This window comes from Tenrec ecaudatus, chromosome 4 (assembly GCF_050624435.1).
Source record: "Tenrec ecaudatus isolate mTenEca1 chromosome 4, mTenEca1.hap1, whole genome shotgun sequence".
NCBI lineage: Eukaryota > Metazoa > Chordata > Mammalia > Afrosoricida > Tenrecidae > Tenrec > Tenrec ecaudatus.
In genome coordinates, this window is record NC_134533.1 from 153,972,488 (window position 1) to 153,995,847 (window position 23,360).

General features: G+C 44.9%; 1 non-coding gene and 1 pseudogene across 1 annotated transcript; one reads left to right on the forward strand and one right to left on the reverse strand.

The window, feature by feature from the left end:
* Window positions 1-6,358: 6,358 nt before the first annotated feature.
* Window positions 6,359-6,516, forward strand: LOC142447345 (U1 spliceosomal RNA). Its single transcript, XR_012784086.1, has one exon. It is a non-coding gene; the product is annotated as a U1 spliceosomal RNA (small nuclear RNA).
* Window positions 6,517-12,129: 5,613 nt separating this feature from the next.
* On the reverse strand, window positions 12,130-12,774 carry LOC142446089 (GTP-binding nuclear protein Ran-like; annotated as a pseudogene).
* Window positions 12,775-23,360: the final 10,586 nt, after the last annotated feature.

Here is a 23,360-nt window from a genome sequence, read left to right on the forward strand (position 1 = left end):
ATCAGCCATCATCAGAACAAAAAAGTCTTGCCATAGTGAATGAGGGGGGTAGTGCAGAGTGGAGACCCAAAGTCCATTTGTCAGTCACTGGAGATCCCCTTGCAGAGGGGTCTTGGGGAGGAGACGAGCCAGTCAAGGTACGATGTAGCAACGATGAAAAATACAATTTTCCTCTAGTTCCTAAATTCTTCCTCCCACCCCACTATCATGATCCGAATTCTACCTTGCAAGTCTGGCTAGACCTGAGGATGTACACTGGTACAGATAGGACCTGGAAACACAGGGAATCCAGGGCAGATGATCCCTTCAGGACCAGTGGTGTGAGTGGTGATACCGGAAGGATAGAGGGAAAATGGGTTGGAAAGAAGGAACTGATTACAAAGATCTACATGTGACTTCCTGGGGGATGGACAACAGAAAAGTGGGTGGAGGGAGATGTCTGACAAGGCAAGATATGACAAAATAATAATTTATAAATTATCAAGGGCTCATGAGGGAGGGGGGAGCAGGGAGGGAGGGAAAAAATGAGGAGCTGATGCCAGGGGCTTAAGTGGAGAGCAAATGTTTTGAGAATGATGAGGGCAATGAATGTACAGATGTGCTTGACACAATTGATGTATGTATGGATTGTGATATGAGTTGTATGAGCCCCTAATAAAACAATTTTAAAAAACCCCAAAAAGCCCGTCTGATCTCATCCCTTCCCTGGTAACTCCCCGGGCTCTCCACAGTGTACTGCATGGGTCTACATGAGTTAACTTGAGAGTGGGACCTATCACCTGTTGCCTGCATTCTTTCTCAGGCATGCGTTCCTGTCAGACTCCCGCATTTCCTAAAACCGACCCTTTTCTGTTTCTGAAATCAGAAACCAAGAATTCATTCTTAAGATTTCATTTTTTTTTCTTGCAGTCACCCTTATCTCTGTCCCCACCCCTTCCCCAAGGCCTACATATGCCACAAAACCAGACAATCAACGACCCACCAATTCTTGTCAATTCCAACTTTGAAAGGTTTTAAAAGTTCTCATTTTTTCTACTATTTACGGGTGCATCCTTAGTACTTAAAAGTGCCTGGCAAAGATGGCAGACTCTAAAAATCTTCTGTTGAAAGAATGAACAAATGAATGAAAGGTAGATGAATGAGTAAAATAATGACTTTCTCAGCTGCTACCTCCTTTAGGCCAACATCATGCATGTATATTCTGACTGGTTGACCTGCCTCTGGGGCTGCTTCCTGACAATGTAGGCACTTCTCTACGATGACCAGTTACTTTAGTCACTTATGGGCTTAAAGTCCCTAGCAGGGTTACGATCTTTGAGTCATCTGTCCTTGTCCCCCTTTTATCCCTTGAAATCTTCCTTCCTTGCTTCCTCTCCCTTCATCTAGATTACTTATAATTCCGTCACTCATTTCTTCCAGACGGGCCGCTGCTTCTTACCAGAATATTCCTCCTCTCTGTGTCCTTCTTTTAGTGATATTTTTTCCGAAAACCTTGAAGATTCAGACAGCAGATCACTTCTCCTTGGAAGCTCCCCAGCCAACCTCTCTCCATTAGGTTGGCCTCAGCTACCTCCTCGGTGCTGCCTTCCATCCCATGCTACTTCCGTGAGCGGGCTTCCTACCTGCTGTTGGAAGAGCCTTGGGAAGGGATGCATTGGAGGTCAGATCTCTGTGTTGTTTGGCTCTGTATCTCTTGTTGCTGGTAGAAGGCTGGACACCTGATAGGGGCTCAATGAAGTGCTTTGTGAAGGTCACTGATAGGGGCTCAGTGAAGGTCACTGATAGGGGCTCACTGTCACTGGACAGTGTCAGGTGGCTGCTGCCCTGGGATGCTGGTATGTTGGGCCACTGTAAACAAGATATTGAGAAAATGGCACAACTATTTGTCTATTTTTAAAGTTCCTAAGCAGTCCTGGTAGAACGTTGTATTTCCGTTTGTGACTGTGGTTACTTTCCACTGAATGAAATGGCAAAGGGCACTTTGAACACAGTGATAGAATCGGAGGTGAGTTGCCTCTAGAAATATAGTCACTTGCCTATGGACAAAGCCACTGTCAGTTCATGGAGGCTAATATATGATATTGCTGCTTTAAGGCCACCCAGCCATTGACCTGGGATCAGCAGTCAAACTGGCCCAATAGAACTCTCTGCAAATTGCCAAGGTCAAAATGCCTCCCGACTGAATAGAATTTGAGACCCTAACCACATGGCCTGGCCCCACTGAACGTCTCTCTGCCGGATCCTTTGTTGTTCCCCCTTTCCACTCTGATTGAAATGGTCCATGTGGGTATGCTCAAACCCTAGCCCATCAAACGTTGCAATCATTGAGAATGGCCTCAACAAGTCATATCCTTCTTCTCTTTGTGTGTTTATAACAAATTAAGATGTAAATCAAACAGCAGCAAATGGGCAGCTAAAATACATCTTTATGACGATACACACAAATATTAGACTTCAAGACATTTAAAACATATTTACCCTAAAGCCTGTAAATTAAGGTAGATGAGCAACACACTGGGAGGAAAGAGTTGCAAACGACAAAAGGTAACAACCAGCAAACCTGGGGAGCATGTACCAGTCAAACCAGGTAAGTTAAACAACCAAAGGAAAAAACTTTTATATGGAGGCACTTCACAAATGGTATCCCATTCCCATCCTTTAACGAGGGTTTATGTGCCCAGGTAACACGAAGGACAAGGAGCACCAAGGGCAAACAGTCCCTGGGATGAGACGGGAAAAGAGAAAAGGTGTCCCAAAGGGGCTCAGCGATGTCACCGCTCTGCCGCTCAGCAGGAATGACTACAGGAGAGGAAAGAGGCCAAAGCCGTAGCACTCTCTGAGCTTCCTCAATAGGAAGGTCTCAGGAGTCTGGAGGAAGTATTCTCACTTAGCAGCACGCACATAACAGGGGCTCAAATAGCTTCTATTCATTTCCTAGGGCTGCTGTAACCGAGTGCTACAGATGAGGCGGCGTCAACCATGGTCACCGCGTGGGCTCATAGCTCCGGAGGTGCTGGGACTCTGGCGGAGTTTTGCACACAGAGTGTCAGTAGAGTCACATTTTCTCCAAAGGCTCTTGGGGAGATCCTTCCTTGTCTCTTGGGGCTCCCGGTAGGTCCTCAGAGTGCTATTCTAGAACACCTCCCTTGTCACATGGCCACTGTCTCTCCGGCTCTCTGCTCTTTGATCAATCCAGCATGTGGCGTGGCCCCACTAACTGTCCCTGGTTCTTGAAGATTTCCTCCCCTTACTATCATGGTCCATACACGATCTACCTCCTTTGTCATGATAGATTTGCACATGTTCATTTATTTATTTAAGATCGCTGGGTACATGTAGTCAAGAGAGATGATCCATCAGACACTGACCGGCATAATGGTTCCCTGAGGGTATTGGAAGTGAGAGGGGTCAGGGACAAGGTGAGAGAGGAGTTGATAGCATCCATGAGTGTATAACCCCACCGGATGGGATTGAACAACTGAATGGTATGGGAAGAGAATATATTGCAATGAGTAAGCTATGTCAATAAAAAATATTATTTAAAAATAGTAAGAAAAAAATCAGGATACCATCCAGATCGGACCAAGGGCTACTCTCCCAAGGCATGCCCTCATGTTAAGGTAAGTGATAATATTGTCAAAGACCCTGTTTCCTAATGAAGCCACTTTCACAGGTGGCAAGGTTAGGATGGTGAACACCGGGGCAGGAGATACCACACAGGAAGACTTTGCTCCTTTTGAATTCCTGTACTTGACCGACACAGGAAGTGTGGAGTGGCAAATTTTATCGGAGCAAAGAGAAGACTGGATGAAAGCCTTCACGAGTGTCTTTCTAGGAACCCGAGTCGTCTGGCGCATAACTTGTCTACATTCACAATGTCACTCAGCACAGCTCACACGGAAAAAGTCTCCAAGCTTCGGAGTACCGTGAAAATAACAGCGAGAGTTTTTCATCGTTGTTGGGCTCTATTTTCTACTTCAAAGAGAGTCAACTAGCTTGAGGAAAAAATTGGTTCAATTTATTTCCAAACGATAACCTTCTCGCAGACATCTAATTTAAAGACCAGTAATGGATACATAGCGTTGACCTTCCTGCATTAATGTTGCATTTTAAAAGGAGGATGTGTCTCAGCTTTAGTAGCTTGATCACCTAATAATGTCATGGTCCCTGTCACTGTGCAGTATCAGGTGGCCTGCTGAGCCTGGTGTTTTGGGTCAGTGTAACCAAGATACAGAAGGACGTGGTGAGGATAGCTGACCTTTCAGAAAGCCTCTGGAAGGATGGCGTCATAATGTGCCAGCGGACAGTTTTATCCAACTACTGCTCCCAAAGAAAGTACAAGGTTAGTCATAGACAATGAGTTATTCCTGTCACCTTGCCCATTGATGGCAGCAAGTGGAAAGGGGCCCATTTATGCACAGATGTTTCCCCAGCAAACCGTGAAGTTGGCCCAGTGAGCTCAGGGCAACAGTTAGGATTCCACAGACTGAGCCACTGAATACTTCCCGCTCATTCCTTGCTGTGGTCCCAGCAGGGATATTCATCGTTAGTAAGAAGCTGGAGAGAGAGAGATGAGGGTGATTGAGGAGGAATGAAGGCATGCACCGTGCTTGGGGGTTATATTCCAGGCAGAACCCAGCAAGCAGATGCCCATAAAGAATGGATACCCATGGTTGAGAATGCCCACAGTGTGGCCAGGAAAACACAGATTAAGGGCATATGTAAAACCTGGGCCAAATCACTTACCATCTTGAGAATTTTATCTTGCCTGGGTTTCAGAAGCGTGTCTGTCTTGTAGGGTGAAGGGAGGAGCCTACGAAATAATGCAGATAAGGTAGTGAACCCATAAGAAGAGCCACACGAATGTGGGCTTTTATAAATAAGAACACCTAATACTAGGCTTGGGCCATTGAATCACTAGAAGGCCATGTGTCTGCACTGTGTTTTTTCCTGGCTGCTTTCTGCAAAGTGTTTTTGAGTTAGCATTGAATTTTATAGCAGTTTGGACAGGGCTAGTGTGAGAAATATTACTTTCTTCAAACTCCATTCACCCCCACCCTCACCCCGCCATCCACGACATGAGTCTTCCACCAAGAGCATCATGATAAATCAGTCACTGACTTCTGAAGGAAAAGATAAGTGGACATGAAAACAGAGTTCGAAAAATTAGAAAAGTGAACAGAGTGAATATAGAGAAAAATAGAGAAGGCACAACATCATTAATAAAATTGTTTCTGTTTTTCTTTTTATGGGTCCTGTTACAAAGACAAAAATGTTAATTCCCATGTAAAACATAGAAATGGGCTTTCTCATACTGGCATGAATGAAAATTTGTTCAAACTTTCTGGAAATAAGTTTGTATCAAATGTGTATGAAATATTACAAGGCTTTTCTGATTTTCGCCCAATAATTCCACAAAATTTATCCTTAGGAAAGAGTCATGGACAGATGAAAGGATTTTTTTAACACTCTTTTCTTTTATATAAACCATTTTATCGGGGCTCATACAGCAATTATCACGATCCATCCGTTAATCCATTGCATCAAGCATATTTGTATGTATGTTGCCATCATCATTCTCAAAACATTTTCTTTCTGGCATCAGCTTATTTTCTGCCCTTCCCATCCTACCCCCCTTAGTAACCCTTGATAATTTATATATAAAAAACTTTTCATGTCTTACACTGACTGCTTTCTCCCTTCACCCACTTTTCTGTTGTCGGTCCCCCTGGGAAGGACTTATATGTAGATCATTGTGATAGGTTTCCTCTTTCTCCCCACACCTTCCTCTTCCCCTCTTGTTATTGCTACTCTCATTGTTGGTCCTGAGGGGTTTATCTGTTTTGGATTCCCTGTGTTTCCATATCTTATCTGTATCCATGTACATGCTGTGGTCTAGCTAGATTTGTAAGGTAGCATTGGGGTTACGATAGTGAGGGAGAGGAAATATTAAAGAACTAGAGGAAAGTTGTATATTTCATCAGTGCTATACTGCAACCTGACTGGCTTGTCTCTTTCTTGTGACCCTTCTGTAAGGGGGTGTCCAGGTGTCTTCAGATGGGCTTTGGGTCTACACTCTGCCTCATTCACATAGATATGAATTTTTTTGTTCTGGGTCTTTGATGTCTGATACCTGATCCTATTGACACCTCATGATCGCACAGACTGGTGTGCTTCTTCCATGTGGGCTTTGCTACTTCTGAGCTAGATGGCCACTTGTTTATCTTTAAGCCTTTAAGACCCCAGGCACTTTATCTTTTGATAGCCAGGCACCATCAGCTTTCCTCACCACATTTGCTTATGCACCACTTTGTCTTCAGCAATCATGTCAGGAAGCTGAGCATCATAGAATGCCAGGTTATGACAGGGGCGACAACATGATCATGAAGGTGGTTTTCCCAGGGCGAGGCTCATCCATTGCACTCTGGGTGTGCTGACCCCTGTGATTTCCCCAAATGCGGGAAACTCGACTGCATAATTTGTGGTAGTGGGGGACTGCGTTCACACTAGCCCCTGTAAAAAAAAAAAAAAGAATGCCATGTTATTAGAACAAAAGTGTTCTTTCATTGAGGGCATATTTGAATAGAGGCCCAATGTCCATCTGGTACCTTAATACTTAACATATAAATAAATGGACATAGACCTATGTCACGATCATTATATAAAAATATATTTACATATGTACATGCCTATATTTAGACCTTTATAAGTGCCCGTTTGCCTCCTAGTTATTTTCTCTATTTCCTTTTACTTTCCTCTTGTCCCACTACCATGTCCAGTCTTCACTCAGGTTTTGTGATTCCTCTCCGTCACATTGCCCTTGATCAAACCCTCCCAGGCATTCTACGCTCTCCTCACCATCAATTCTAGATCACTTTTTCCCTTGTTCCTGGGTTTATTAAAACCCACTCCCTTCCCACCTACCTTTTCCTCTCCCTCCTGTTTCCTCCCTGGAACAGTTGGTCCCATTGTTTTCTTCTCTGGTTTGTTTATCCCACCTATCTTATCTAGATAGACATGCAGAGACAATAATAAGCACAAAAACAAGACAGAGCGAAGCAAAACAACAAAAGAAAACACAAAACCAAAACAACAGAAAAAGCCAATGATAAAAAAACCAAAAAGCCTTAATATAGTTAAAGTTTATTGTGCCAACCTGGCCAATGAATACATGTGGGATTAATTGAGGGGCGGAGAGATAAACTGGCTTGTTGAGTCTTGCCTTTCTAGTTCTTGGGTCTCTTGCTTTGAGGGTCGGACCAGGGTGAAGCTGCCTTAGCCAGTTACCTGCTTCAGCTGCCAAGGCTCACTTCCTGCAAGACATCCCCAAGGAGAAGCCACATGGACCTACCCAATGCAGCCCTGGGTGCTGGAGAAGCCTTGTGGCGACCCCTGCCAGCGCTGAGATGCTTACATGCTCACTGATTTGGCTTTCCTCCTGCTGTCGGCATCATAGTATGTTTTGTGAGATGGAGGAGGACTTTGTGGATTGGTGTTGGACAATGGGTTAATGTTGGACTTGTGGGCTTGGGCAGCACTGGGTTGGGATGTTTTCTTGATGCACACTTAACCTTTATATAAAACTCTCTTACACATGAGTTTCTGTGGATTTGTTTCTCTAAAGTACCCAGACTGACACATTATGGTATCTTGGGAGTGGAGTACTGGAGAAACAAATCATAAGATGGAGAGTAGATGTCTGTTTGACCTCTCCCTCATGGTAGTCTTTCTTCTTTGTCTGGCCAGAGGTCAGATAAAGCCACACTGTTTACTCAGTTGTTTTCTGGAAAAAATGGAAGTATGAAAATAAAGTTTTTAAGTCCACCTGCTTTCAACCATTAAAATTTGATCTTTAGATGAGTTTAGGCTATGCCTGCAAAGAAAGTTTTGAAAAGATATATGCCACCCAGTGCTTTGGAGTACTCAGGAACCAATGGTGTTTGTCAGATGCTGGAAAAAAATCTGTGAGGGATGATGCTAGGAGAGTGGAGGGTGAGTGGGTTGGAAAGGGGGAACTGATTACAAGGATCCACATGTGACCTCTTCCCTGGGAGAGGGACAGCAGAGAAGGGGGGAAGGGAGACTCCGGATAGGGCAAGATATGACAAAATAACGATGTATAAATTACCAAGGGCATATGAGGGAGGGGGGAATGGGGAGGGAGGGGGGAAAAAAAGAGGACCTGATGCAAGGGGCTTAAGTGGAGAGCAAATGCCTTGAGAATGATTGGGGCAGGGAATGTATGGATGTGCTTTATACAATTGATGTATGTATATGTATGGATTGTGGTAAGAGTTGTTTGAGTCCCTAATAAAACGTAAAAGAAGAAAAGAGAAAAAAATGATTAGGGCAAAGACTGTACAGATGTGCTTTATACAATTGATGTATGTATATGTATGAACTGTGAAAAGAATTGTATCAACCCCAATAAATTGTTAAAATTAAAAAAAAAATCTGAAAACTCCTCTCTGAGACCAAATGTTAAAGGGAACCTGTGGGCAGGCTGAGATGATTGCTAGGTGACCATCTGGAACTACTTGTTGAGTGGAAGTGGGAGAAATGCAGCAATAAAGAGACAGGTTGAGTTTGGCCACTGACACCTGTGGACTTGGTTTACAGAGGGGGGGAAAAGGAGAAGATGAGAGCGGGTTGACTGGTCTAAAGTTCATGACCTAGCACGTGGGGGCTAGGCTTGTTGAGTATTGGTGAGAGCCCATGGTTTCAAGGCAAGGCGACCAACGGGCACCCTGTGGAGGCTGAGTGAGGCAGCCCACATTGAGTTGACCAGAACCTGACCAGATGGAGATTTTTGAGCCTGTGAACTGGTGCATATTGTTGCTGACTTTATGGATGGCCTGTCTGGATTTGACTTTGCTTATGGATGCAGACTTCACAAGGTTCCAACTGAAATGAAAATTCTTCATGTTGGAAAAAGATTGTCTCCTCAGAGCACTGGCTTGATGTAAGTGGGCAGTATAAAAATTGTATACCCAAAATTTGGGGGATAAAGGCATGAAGTGGTTGGCTTACAAACTTTCATAGGTGGGGGAACATATTCACAGGATTATAGGATTAAGGTGTAGGTGTTAATTGCAATTGTGAGGCTAAAGAATTATGTACAGGTGCCAAGCTGGCAATGGGTGGATTAATATATTTAAAGTTTATTGTGCCAACCTGGCTGATAAACACATTGAAGGGCAGAGAGATAAATGGCTGGTGAACCCTGCCTTTCTAGTTCTCGGGTCTCTTGCTTTCTGATGGTCAGACCAGGGTGCAGCTGCCTTAGCCAGGTCCCTGCTTCAGCTGCCAAGGCTCACTTCCTGTAAGACATCCCCAAGGAGAAGACACATGGACCTACCCCGATGCAGCTCTGGGTGCTGGAGCAGCTGTGTGGAGACCCCTGCTAGCGCTGAACCTATGGGCTTGGGCAGCACTGGGTTGGGATGTTTTCTTGATATGCACTTAACCTTTATATAAAACTCTCTCACACATATGAGTTTCTGTGGATTTGTTTCTCTAAAGTACCCAGACTAACACAAGCCTATAAATAGTTGTTGACCTTTAGGAGTTTTGCCAGTTGAATCTGATGGGGTGCTACCCCCTGGCCCCAAAGTCTATTTTTGGTATTCCCTGAGGACTTCATTGCTTTGGTCCCCTTGCTGTTCTGTTGCATGCCCTTAGTGTTTCACCCCTGTGTGGTGGGGTCTGATAGGGCACAATGCCTGCACTGTGCCTCCAGTGTTGTCCCCCGTAGTGCTATGGGTCAGACAGGGACGTCGTGTCCCATGGTGGGGCCAGCCCAATGGCCCTCTCTGTGCATTGGCTGCTCTGAGCAGGGATAGCGGCCTCGGCGTTTGGAGGGTGTGCTCCACTCTCTCTCCTTCCCTCTTCTTTTGCTCCTGTGTGCTCTGATCACATGTCCCTCTCCCTGAGCTGTAGCTTCAGTGCTGTCCTCTGAAGTGAATTCTGGGGGGAAGGGGTGGGGTGTCCACATAGTTGGGATTGGGGCTGGCCCCACAGAGCTCTCTGTTGGTTTCCTGCTTCATTCCGGTAGGTTGCACTCCCCTCTTGGTGCACCGGGTTGAAGGCTAGCTAGTCCCTCTCTCCCTCTCCTTGGGCAGGTTAGTGCCCTGTTCTCCAGCTACCCATGTTATTTTTTTTTCTTACTCTTTCTTTTCCCCTCCTTTTTAGTTGGCTGCCATATGTATCCCTGGATTGGGTCTAGCCCCTGCCATACTACCTGGACCTCACCCCAGGAATGTATGCTTACTGTAGCTTTTCCCCTATGCTCCTTTTGCATTTTTTAAGCTTACCTCACTGGACTCATATTGTACTTGTCTTTTTGTGCTTGGCTTACTTTGTTTAGCATAATTTCCTCCAGTTCTTCCCATGTGGCAACGTGCTTCATGCATTCAATCACTGCTTTTTAGCAATGCGTAGTACTCCATTGTACGTATGAACCACAGGTTTTTAATCCACTCGCCAGATGATGGAAATTTGGGTTGTTTCAACTCCTTGTGATTGTGAACTGTACGCAATGAACATTGGAGCACAAATGTCTGGCTGGTTTACTTCTTGCCTCCTCTGAGTATATGCCCAGTAGGGGGTTTGCTAGGTCATATGGTAGCTCGATTTCCATCTGTTTTAGATATTACCAAATTGATTTCAATAGTGGCTATACATAATTACAGGTCCACCAGCAGTGGACGAGAGTTCCTATCTCACCACAGCCCCTCCAACACGTGTTGCTTTCTGACTTTTTGAATTGGCTATCTTTGAGGGTGTTAGGTGGTATCTCATAGTTGTTTTAATTTGAATTTCTCCTATGGCTAATGATCAGGAACATTTTCTCATATATTTACTGGCCATTCGGATTTCTGCCTTTCTGAAACTTCTATTTCAGGTTCTTTGCCCACCTCCTCAGTGGGCAATTTGTTTTTTCTTTTTGTAAGGTAGCAGAGTACTATAGATTTTAGTAGTAGAAATAATTGCTTTTATTTCCTACATTCACCCCCCCCAAATTCCTATGACAGTAGTAAGTTGATCAAACAAATTATGGTTTATCAATACAATGGTGTGTTGTACGTCTTTTGTAAGAGCGTGTTAATGGGCATGGGAAATGCTTTTTGATAAAGTGTAACATAAAATGCACAGTGATCAAGATCTCATTAAGTATTTGTATTTCAAATGACATTCATAATAATCAATTCAATTATGTGGGGGAAATGTCCATCATATATCATGTAGCTAAGAAAAAGTATATATTATAAAACAATGTTATGGGACAGTTATATCATAGAACAGTGTATTTCTAGATGAATAGGAATAATGCAGGGCAGAGGTTAACAGTGGTTATTTCTGGAAGCGGGGATTATATATGATTTTAATTTCGTTCTTTTTGTTTACTGATTTTCTTTAAAATTTTAAAATTTAGTTTTAATTACTCAAGCACTAATATATTCCCTCCTTGCAGGGAATCACTGGTTATAGTTTTCCGGTATTTTTTCTAGAGCAGTGGCTCTCAACCTTCCTAATGCCGCGACCCTTTAATACAGCTCCTCATATGGTTACTCCCAACCATAAAATTATTTTCATTGCTACTTCATCACTGTAATTTTGTTACTGTTATGAATTGCCCAACCCCTGTGAAATGGTTGCGTGACCCCCAAAGGGGTCGTGACCCACAGGTTGAGAACCACTGTAGAGCCTTTCCTGGGTGGCTCAGGAACTCCATGGTGCTTTCTTTGCACTGAGCTATCACTTGCAGGCCACACAGTGGTTGCTTTCAACCTTTTTTATTTGAAATGCAACTTTAAGGAAAAGGAACAGGAACGACTGTTAACAAACAAAACGCCACCACTGAACACTGTGATGTGACTGTAGCAGTCTTGTATTTGCATTTCAAGAAAGAAAAATGTGTTCCCAAACAGCTAGATATGCAGGTCCAGGAAAAAAGAGAAGGTTTTGACTGCCACCCTCACCCCAAAGCCCATTCATCTCCTTCAGCATCCCAAAGATGAGTGCATTCTGCTGAGCTCTCTGAGAGAGGCAAACACGCTGCATCACTGACACCACAGGACAGCTGCCTCTAACACCAGACTTCGGACGCTGGGCTCCAGCTCTGTTCTCTCATGGGTCATCATCCTCATCCGGAGAGCGGTTGTCTGTACAGCCTCTAAGTCATGCTCATCTTGTGCTGCCAAAGCTGGGTCCCTAACAACCTCTGGGGGAGGGGGGCAGGAGCAGGCACCCAACAAGCCCCAAGTTGAGACCTCCAATGAGTTTTCCAGCAAGCTAAAGGAAGGGCTTGTCAACGTTGTAGCTACTTTGGGCAGAAATGTCATAGTACTGAAGTTTCTTTCGGTGGAAGTCAGTGGATTTTGCCTTAACTTTCTGGTCCTTAATGTCCACTTTGTTGACACGGAGCATGATGGGTTTGTTTTCACATACTCGAACCAGATCCCTATGCCAGGTAGCCACATTCTTGTAGGTAACCCTGGAGGTTAGGTCAAACAGTATGATGGCCCACTGGGCTTGAAGATCATGGCCATCTCTCAGGCCTCCGCATTTCTCTTGACCAGCCGTGTTCCACACGTTGAACTGCATAGGTCCTCTGATAGTGTGGACCACAGGGGATGGACCGCAAGGCCTGAGGTCCTACATACTTCTCGAATTTACCAGTCAGGTGACGTTTTACCAATGTCGTTTTTCAGTACCACCACCACCCACCAGTACGAGCTTGAACTGGACTTGGGGTTCTTCTTGGGCGACCATTGTGCTGGATCTTCCAGTAACGTCTCCAGGCTGCGTCTCTCAATCATTTTTTTTCCCGGTCATTTTTTTTCCCCAGATAGTGCGAGGCCCCCATGATTGTCAGTTAGTAAAGACCTCCCTCTCCCCCGCCAAACCAAGAACAAACCCGAACCGGCAAAACAAAACAAACAGAAAGCAGGTTGAAGTTTTGAACAGGATTGCGTTTCATTGATACGTCATATTACAGATAATTGATACCTTAAGGCTATTGAATTTTCCTACCTATATTAGCACAGTGCATCTGGCCACTTATTTAGATATTCTTGAAGTTCTCTTATCATTGTTCTGTCATTTTGAGGATAAGAATTATACATATGTTTTGTCAGTTTTATCCCTAACTTTAAAAATTATTTTTGATACTATTATAAATATTTTACTTCGATTTTTAATTTCCATTTTCCATTGCTAACATATCAAACCAAAGAAGTCTTGCATGCTCACCTTGCATTTTGTAGCTTTGTTAAATTTATAATTCTTTTAGATTTTTACTTGTCAGTTAAGAGTTTCATTCATTTCCAAGGTTTGTTGCTTCTTTATTCTGTTCTTGCTTCATCTTCCAACACAATAGTTAGCAAGAGCGATAGAGTTGACTTTTTAAAATCTTTTCCACTCCAGTAGAATATAAATGACACCTTCAAGTGAACTATTATATATTTATAGGCTTTTTTATTTTTGACATTTAGGTATTTAATCCATCTGGAGCTGAGCTTTCTGTGCTACGTGAAAGTCCTAGCTTCACAATTTTATAAATAGCAATTTCAAAACCGAGTTGTTTCGACACCCACGTGAGTGGAAAATCTCCTGTGTCCCCCATTGTTCTGAAATGCCGTATAGCGCCAGCAGAGGACTGCAGCATCTCAAAGGCTGGGGTGCGCGTGCAGAAATGGACTGTGCCGGATTGTGCGGACCGCTGTGACAGGGATTGCCATGAATCCGTGAGGACTCAAGGCATCCGGTAACAACAGCAAATGTTCCTTTATGAGTGAGTGTCTTTCTGGATTCTGACTTTTGTTCCTTTGCCTTATTTTTCAAACCTCTGCTAAAATCCAATAGAGCACTGGTAGCGCAGTGGATTATGCATTGGGCTGATAACCACAAGGTCAGCAGCTTGAAACCACTAGCCTCTCTGCAGGAGAAAAATGAGGCTTTCTGCTCCTGTAAAGATTACAGCCTTGGAAACCCACAGGGGCAGTTCTACTCTGTCCTATAGGGTCATTCTGAGTGGGGGCTCACTTGATGGCCATAGACTAGCACATCATGTGTCTGTAGAGTCTTCCAAATATGTTGGTATCTTGTAAAGGATTTCGGCTGGGGCAGACTGGCTCACTCACCTCCCATTCCCATCCCTTTCAAAAGTTAACCACGAGAGGCTGCACTGCATATTCTCTTGCAGCGACAGCACTTCTGTTACGGGTTCATGTTTGGTAGGAAGAGTCAGCAGGCAGGGTTTTAGAGGCTGCTTGTTACCATCTCTGGAGAACATGGGTTTGGTATTTCTTCTTCAGCTGTGGCAGAGGTCTAATGCTCGGACTCCCATTTTGCTGCCGTGTAGCCATTGGGTGACTTAGTGACAGACTTTCCTGTTAGAATTGACTCAGTGGAAGTGAGTTTGGTTTGGTTTTTTGATATGCTGGAGACCCATTGAGTAAGGGAGTAAGTCATAAATGTGTGGAATATGGCTGATTTGTGGGGTAATAATGTTCTCCCCTCATCAGACAGGGCAGAATAAAAAAAATAAGAAAAAGAAAGAGACGGGATAAAAAATGGGTAAAAATAGAGGAAGAAGAAAAGGAAGGGGGTGGGGGGTGGGGGGCAGGCAGAGAGTAAGCCAGCAAGAAGGAAAACCAGAAAAAAAGAAAGGGGGAAAAGAAAGAAATATCAATCAATCAACCAATACACACACAAAAGCAACAAACAAAAATGAAAGCTGTAAAAACCCAAGTAAAGCATTGATATGAGCTGCGTTTCACACAATCTGTTATGTCTTCTTGCTGCGGGCAGGGAGCTGGTCTCAATGCCTGCGAGCCCCAGGGGGTGTCAGCAGCCAGACAAAAGACCTGTTTTCTCCCCCACCCCATTTTATTGGGGGTTCTTACAGCTCTTTTTAAAATCATTTTATTGGGAGCTCTTACAGCTACCATAACATTCACATCAAGCAGTCACATCAAGTCACATTCAGTCACACCAAGCAGCATCGTACACTTGCTACCACAATCTGTTTCAACCATGCTCCTTTCTTTTTTTAAAATTTGAATCATTTTATTGAGGGCTCTTATAGCAATCCATACATCAATTGTATCAAGCATATTTGTATGTATGTTGCCATCACTATTGTCTAAACATTTGCTTTCTATTTGAGCCCTTAGAATCCTCTTTTTTCCTGCCCTCCCCACTTCCCACCCTCGTGACCCCTTGATAAATTATAAATTATTATTTTCATCTCTTACACTGTCCACTGTCTCCTTTCACTCACATTTCTGTTGTTTGTCCCCCTCCTGGGGGTGGTGGTGGGCGCTATGTGTTGGTTGTGATTGTTCCCTCACTCCCCCCACCCCGCCCACTTTCTCTGACCCTGCTGGTATGGTTACTCCCAATTCTGTTCCTGAGGGGCTCATCTGCCCTGGATTCCGTGTGTTGAGGGCTCTTATCTGTACCAGTGTACATGCTCTGGTCTAGTCAGAACTGAAAGGCAGGACTGGGGTCATTGATAGTGGGGGGTGAGGAAGCCTTAAAGAATCAGGAATATTGTGTGCTTCCTCAGTGCTATACTGTGTCTTGGTTGACTCATCCCTTCCTTGTGACCCTTTTGTGAGGGGATGTCCTATTGTCTATGGATAGGTTTTGGGTCTCTGCCCTGACCTCTGTTGTTCTCAATAATATGTTTTTTGTTTTGTTTTGGGTCTTCTGAATTCTGATATCTGATCTTATCAATACCTCATGACCACACAGGCTGGTGTGCTTCATCCACGTGGTCTTGGATCTTCTCTGCTAGATGACTGCTTGTTTACCTTCAAGCCTTTAAGACCCCAGATGCTATATCTTTTGATAGCCGGGCACCATCAGTTTTCTTCACTGCATTTGCTAATGCACCCATTCTGTCTTCAGGGATCATGTTGGGAGGGTGAGCATCACAGAATGTAAGGTGGTTAAAACAAAGTGTTCTTGCACTGGGGGAGGGCTTGATCAGAGGCCCAAAGTCCATCCACTTCCTCAATGTATTGCCATTGTAGATATATGTACCTAGACCAATACTTCTATTTTTATGAATTAATGTATTTACATATGTATACACCTCTGCTTAGGCTTCTTTCCATAGCTTTGATTTCTAGAGCTTTCTCGATTAAGAACTGAGTTTATAAGGGTGCATCCTGTCCATCATACCTGTGCCTCAGGCACTGGGCTCAGTCTGTGTGGGAATAGGTGGCCTGGATGGCAGCTGCTAGCAGATGGTGCCCGGAGCACACTCTTAGTGTACGTGGAGGACTTCTCTACCCACTGAACTGCTTCTGGAGTGACAGGGCATTATCCCTGGTTACCAGGAAAATGTGAGAGGGAAAAGAGGTGGGAAAGAAACAAAACAAGACAAAAAACCCTTTGCAGGCCCCACTTCACTTGCATGATCCGAGTAGATTTAGGGGTAGGTACAGGCAATGCTCCAGTTCCTCCCCAGACGTAATGCAGGTAGGGGTGGGGTAGTAGAGCCCAGTGTCTCCAACAGCCACTCTGAAGGCCTGAGGCCCTTTACTTGTGAGTTGTTCCCTGCCCCTTTCACATGATGCCCTCACCCCCGGGTCATGAGAAGTCTCACAGGCCTTGATTTGTACATTCTTCCCCAGCTCCAGCCTGTTTCTTGTTCACCTTGTTCATCTTGTTCCTTTGATGAGCTGTCTGTCTCCACCCTGTGTTCTAGTTGTACCTCTGCTCTAACTGGGATTCCGGGAGGGTGACTTCTTTTTGCCCCTGGGTGCCGCCTTCTGGGCCCACAATGGTCAGATGCAGCACGGGCCGCACCTTCTGTCTCTCTCCTTCATCGCTATCTTGTTCTGTCTCCATTTCCAATTGGGTTTTAATCCAGTTCTTTATCTTCTTGCTCGATGTTTAATACTCCAGGGCATTTCTTTAGGATTTCCTGGTCTCTGCTGTAAAGGGGATAGTGCTGGGCATGTTACAAGGATGTCATTTTTGTTTCTGCCTGGGAAATGTCGTCTGTAGCTGACTCTCAGCACCGCTTGACTCTATGACTAGGGAAAGGGAATAGAAAGGAGGAAATGGTCAGATTCCTGTTTGAGATCCAACTCTTCCCAACACATTTCCAGGTCTCTTGTAGCCCCATGAATCTTGCTTCCTGAATCTTCATATGGCGATCCATAAGTGGAGTCCTATTTAGAAGAAAAGAATAAAGTAAGCCTATATGATTTCTATAATGTATGAAGGGAGAGAATCAAGATACCCAAGAGTGTATATAAGAGTAGCCCTCCACTTGCAGTCCACAAAGCATTTATGAGCAGTGCAAATTTTATCACACACTTTGTAAGGAGATGGAAGCATGGAGACTTTGCACATCTTTTGATAAAAGTTAAGGAAATCCTTGATAGACGTGTTGGTTCTTTGCTCAGAGTTGTTTTTAGTTGTGATTTTTCAACTCTCTCTCCCAATCCTTTTGCCTTTCTTCCCTTCACACAAGAATTGAATAAATTTGCTGCAACTTAAAAAGACTCCAGGGTAAACAAATTCATAAAGAAACACTTTTTTTGGATAATGAAAATAAATCACCCAGTCACACCTTATTTTGAGTAGATGGTGTTTTTTTTTTTTCATAAAAGACTTGGATTTCTAGGCTTTAGATGGAAAGTTGTTCTTCCTAAATTTGCATGGAAATATCTGGACACACAGTTTGACAGCATCAACACCCCTATAAAAATGTAATTTGAAGAGCTCTCTCTTTCTCTGGCCTTGAAAGATAGGATTCCTGAAGGTTATGGAAATAGAGCTTATCTGCATTAAATAAGGTGCAAAAGAAAGACATAGCTCTGACCTAAAAGAATGTGACTTTGGGGTGTGTGGGGAGCCTAAATAACATCTCCTGGTATCAGTCTCTGTCCCAGGAGGGCTTGCGTTATTAAAGATAACTGCTTGAACAAATAGCCCTTCCCCTGCCGGGAGAACTGGTTCTTGTTCTGCTGCCCCCCTGACAAACTGCAGAGCCAACTAGTCCACCGCCTGGTCAGATTAAAATCCTCTCCTGACCCCCCGAAAAGTCCAGCTAGGCCTCGGTGAGAAACACCCCAGACAGCAGGACTTAGCTGAACACAAAGCCAATCCATGGTATCTGGCCAAACGCCTCTCTGCCAGGAGTTCAAGTAGCCAGTGGGATATTCCAGTGTGTGGTGATCATAGGATCCAAGGAGTGCTCTTTCTGCTTCAAGTGCTCCTTAGCCCAGACAGCTCTCTATTAAGCCCATTCAGCAAGCCCTTGTCCATCCAATTTCTCTTGGACCAGAGATGTCTTGAACATTCAGTACTGACATCAAAGTCTCGATTTAGCATGGTCGCTGGAATAGGTCTCAGCAATAGTCTCTTCCATCGCTCCCTTTGAAAGCGAGGAGCAGAGTAAAATGGTCACTTACCCCAAACAACAGCAAATCCCAGCAAACGGAGGACTAGAACTCAAGCTCCTCAGTCCTGGTGTCCATCGCCATGTGGTCTTCTGCCATGCGTTCTTCCACTCCCTCCTTTGGAGTAGGGAGAGCAAAGTGATGCTCTTGGAGAAAGAGAGATGGTGTGGCCGGTAGATTTTATGTCAACGTGAACCTGCGTGAAAGTATAGGGGCGGAGTCCAACCTATTAATCAGGTCCCAGGCGGATGATGCTTGCTTGGGACTGTGGCCCTTTTCTAAGAGCATCAGTGAGAACTTCTCTCTCAATGCCTTTTGCCCTCCCTACTTGCTGGGGTTCTGTGTCTGCTCTAAAAATGTTCCCATGTAGACTGCTGGCCCTGGGAGCTTTCCACGTACCTTGAATCCACTCAACGCTGCGCCCAGAGTTTGTGATCCACCTGCAGCCTGCTTCCCCTTCCTGTGTCTTCAGGCTGCAGCTACAGGAGTCTTCAGAGGTTTCTGGCTAGCATCGGATCCCTGGGCTTCAGTTCAACTACACTGGAATGCGTTCTTGATATAAAACTCGTTCTTGTGAGGGTCACCCGTTTGGTTTCTCTAGACAAACCAGGCGACCACAGATGGCACTGGCATCACAGTATCCACAGGCTTCAGTGGAATGTCAATGGTCGCACCAGATATTCAAGTAGTGGACCGCGTTTTCAGAGATGTTAATTTGCGGTGCAACTGCCCACTTCTATTAATTGAGTCATTTTTTCTAAATGTTCTGATTCTTTCCCACCCACCATTAATAGCTGAATTACTCAACCCCAAAGGGGATAACAGGACCATGTAATGCCTCTCTTTAAGAAGCACGCAGGGACAAATAAATAGGAAGCCTTATGTCATTTCCCTAGTGGACCAACAAACAACACAGAGTTTAAGAAATAACTTGAGCCTAAAGGTAGCCAACTGAAGGTTAAAGAAAAAAAAAATTGCATTGGGCTTTATTCTGTACCATGCACATGTGCAGTCATTGATTTATTCATTAGTCCTCACAATCCATCGTGGCAGGATTAATGACCGTCATGTCCGATTGGCCACTAGATAGCAGACTCACAGAGGCCAGAAAGAGCTGCATGTGGTAGAAACAAGACTCAGATCTAAACCTGCTTGTGGGCCCTCTCAAACTCATTGAGTTGTACCACACAGCCTTTCTCTTTCTCCCTTGCTTTTTCTCAGGCTTTTTCAGATTTGAAGTTCTGTTTCAATGGGTTAGAATGTGGAACCATCTGGAAGTGGTCTCCCATTTTAAAACTGAGCTACAGCGATTGATGATTTCCAGACCCATATATAGTGTTTACTAGTTCTAGGTGTCTTTCTTTCCAACATGCTCAGTCTCAGACAGAGACGTGGTTGAGGAATGTGGTATCCAAGGTTGTGCCACGACATAACTCCATGCTTTTGTTGTTGGGTGCCATCAAGTCGGCCTGACGCATGGCGACCCTGTGCACAACAGAAGGAAAAGCTGCACGGCCCTGTGCCGTTCTCGCAATGGTTCCTGTGCCTGAGCCCACTGATGCAGCCACTGTGTCCATCCATCTCCTTGAGGGGCCTTCTTGGTTTCCACTGCCCCTCCAATTCACCAACCATGATGTCCTTCTCCAGGGACTAGTCTCTCCTGACCAGTCCAGGGTCTAGTCTCACATGTCCAAAGTATGTGAGACGAAGTCTTGCCATCCTTGCCTCTAAGGAGTGCCCTGGCCTTACTTCTTCCAACACAGATTGGTTTTTCCTGGTAGTGGTCCCTGGAGCTCTCCACATTCCTCTCCAGCATCCCCATGCAAATGCATCGACTCTTCTTTGGTGCTTCCCCTTCAATGTCTCGTTGTCACATGCACATGAGTAGTGAGAACTCCATGGCTTGGGTGAGGCGCACCTAAATTCTCAAAGTAACATCCTTGCTCTTCAATACTCTAAAGAGGTCTTGTGCAGCAGATTTACTTAACACATTTAAAAAATTATTTAAATGGGAGCTCTTACAGATATTGTAACCATCCATATTTTAATTAGATCAAGAATAATTGTACAAATGCTACCACCACCAGTTTCAATATGTTTCCTTTCTTAAACTCTTAGATATCAGCTCCTCTTTATCCCTTTGCCCCCACCCTGCCCCCCAGGGAACCCTGATTATTATTATTTGCCATATTTTACGCCACCCAATGTATCCGTTCAGCTGCAATTCTGCATTATGTCTTCTGATTGCTTGACTGCTGCTTCCATGAATTGTGGATTCAATAAAGACAAAACACTTGACAACTTCAACTTTTCCTCCATTTATCATTATGTTATTGGTCTAGTTGTGAGGATTTGGGTCTTGCTTACATTTATTTTGAATCCATAGTGGAAGCTACAGCCCCTGATCTTCATCAGCAAGTGCTTTAGTTCCACCTCACTTTCAGCAAGCAAGGTTGCATCATCTGCATATCACAGGTTGTTAATAAGCCTTCCTCCAATCCTGATGCCATATTCTTCGTTATGTAACCCAGCTTCTCTGATTATTCATGCAACATGCAGATTGAGTAAGCATGGTGAGAGGATACAACCCTGGCGCACATCTTTCCTTATTTTAAACCACGCAGCATCCCCTTGTTCTGTGCACAGAACTGCTCCTTGATCCACGCACAAGTTCCAAATAAGCACAACCACATGTTCTCGAATCCCCATTCCTCTCAACATTATCCGCAGTTAATTATTGGCCACACAGTCTAATGGCTCCGCATAGTCAACGAAACACAAGCAAACATTTCCCTGGGATTTTCTCTGCTTTCCATCTTAGAATCTGTGAGCGGCACCTTCTGGAATAGTGCGGTGGCCCTGGTGACACAGGGACCTACCTGCCTCTCATTACAGTCCTCAGTTCAGTATTGTTGGTCCAAAGCAGGGTGGCCAGAATAGAGGTTTGAATCCTGGCATCCCACTATGGCCAGAGGACTGTCCCGAGTCGTCAGGGATGTGTGTAGTGCCGAGGTTACTCCAAGAAAACACGTGTTGTCATTAGCTAAGCTACAGGTCCTTCCTCCTAACTCAGAGATTGCCCACCTTGTACACACTGGCTCTGTCTGGGGACCTTTTTACTCACCACAACTGGATATCTGGTGCTATTGACATCCAGTGGGTAGAACATCCTTCTAGAGCCGTGCTTCACCTTTTGCTGGGCGTGGGCAAAGCCAAGTGATGGGGAGCTCTAATTTCCTGAGAAATTATTCCCCATGTCAGGAAAGGGCTACACATGCTAGGGGTGCTCAGCGAATGCACTTAGGGTGCCAGGCTGGAGCTAAGTGCCTCCTATGACATCAAGATTCTCTTGTGTAGTCACTTCAGACCCCTCTCCACAGAACAGCTGCCCAGCATTTCTGCTTCTAGTCTCACTCCTACCCGCATACCTCCCCAGAACAGTGTGCCCGTTAGCATCTACTCAGGAGTACAGTTGGCATCTACTCAGGAGTACAGAGTTGTCATTAGGTCCTACCATAGAGGGAATTTATATAGGGAACTTGCTACAAAGCTTTTGGGAGAACTGAACAACCTAATGGCAGATGGTAAAGTGGCCCCCGAGACTGGCAACAACAGGTAGCTACCACCTGTAGGGCCAAAGTGAAGTGGTGCTCTGGAGCCTAGAAGGCAGGTGAGAGCTGCTAGTAAGGTATGTGGCTGCTCTGTAAGACAGGGGGATGCAGAGGGAGGGGCTGCCAGATAAGAGGAGATGTTGCCTCAAGTGCGGAGGAGGAGAGACCCATATTGGTATTGCTCCTCTTTCCTATGTTCCTGACCCAGTCACAACTCCAGGCTTTCATTGATCCCAGATGGAAGTCACTAAGCCCGAGGGCCTATGGACTGTGGATTGCGGGGAGTAGTCTGCAATAGAGGGGAGCAGCAGAAGGGTGGGAGACTGAAGTGAAGGCAAACAGGAACATGAGTAGCACACACATGAAGCCGTTAGTACAGACAGGAGGGGGTGGTGGGCATACTCATATCCAAGAACCTATAGGTGTGTTATGTGTGTGTTTGCACAGACTCTTCTAAGACCTGAGAGAGTAGCTTTCTGTGCTCCATAAGTGCCCATCTATCTTGGAGACCTAAAGGAACTTGTGGGAATTTGAGAACCCCTAAAAAGTGGGTTGCTAAACATACAGTTGGTGGTCCAAGTCTGCTGGTTTCTCGGAGGGAGAAGGACGGGGCTTTCTGCTCCGCAAAGCCTTGCAGTCTCAGAGCCCCTCTATAGGACCACGATGACTCAGAATCGACGCAAGGGCGATGAGTTTGGGTTGGGGTCTGGACCTGACTGAGGTGGGGAGCACAGACGTGGGAAGTCTGTTCTGAGTGTGTGCCTTATGGAGGACCAATGCCCAGCATCTCCCTTGACAGACAAGATCCATGTGCTAGACTCTAGACTCGGGAGCTCTCCACCTTCCTAATGCTGTGCCTCTTCAATACAGCCCCTCATGTTGTCGTGACTCCCAACCATCACATTATTTTTGTTGCTCCTCCATCACTGTAATTTTGCTACTGTTATGAATTGGGCGACCCCTGTGAAAGGGTCATTCGATCTCCAAAGGGGTCATGGCCCACAAGTTGAGAACCGCTGTGCTAGGGTGTCTGCCAGACAGGAGCCAGGAGGCTGAGACTGCAGAGCTCCATCTGACAGATGCCCAGCAGGACAGGCCGGGAAATGCACTCTGCTGTGTCTTCAGTGATTCCCCTGAGCTAGAGGAAGGGAAAGAAAGTGAGACTGGAAGCTACAAGACAGGAATAGGGATGCCATTTGCCAAAAGTGGAACATTGGATTTTAGGATTGTAGTCTTCTTGGGGTGCTTTAATAAAAGACTGTGACATCACAAATCAATGATTTAAAGAGCATATTAAGAGCCTCATAATGGCATAAGTGAG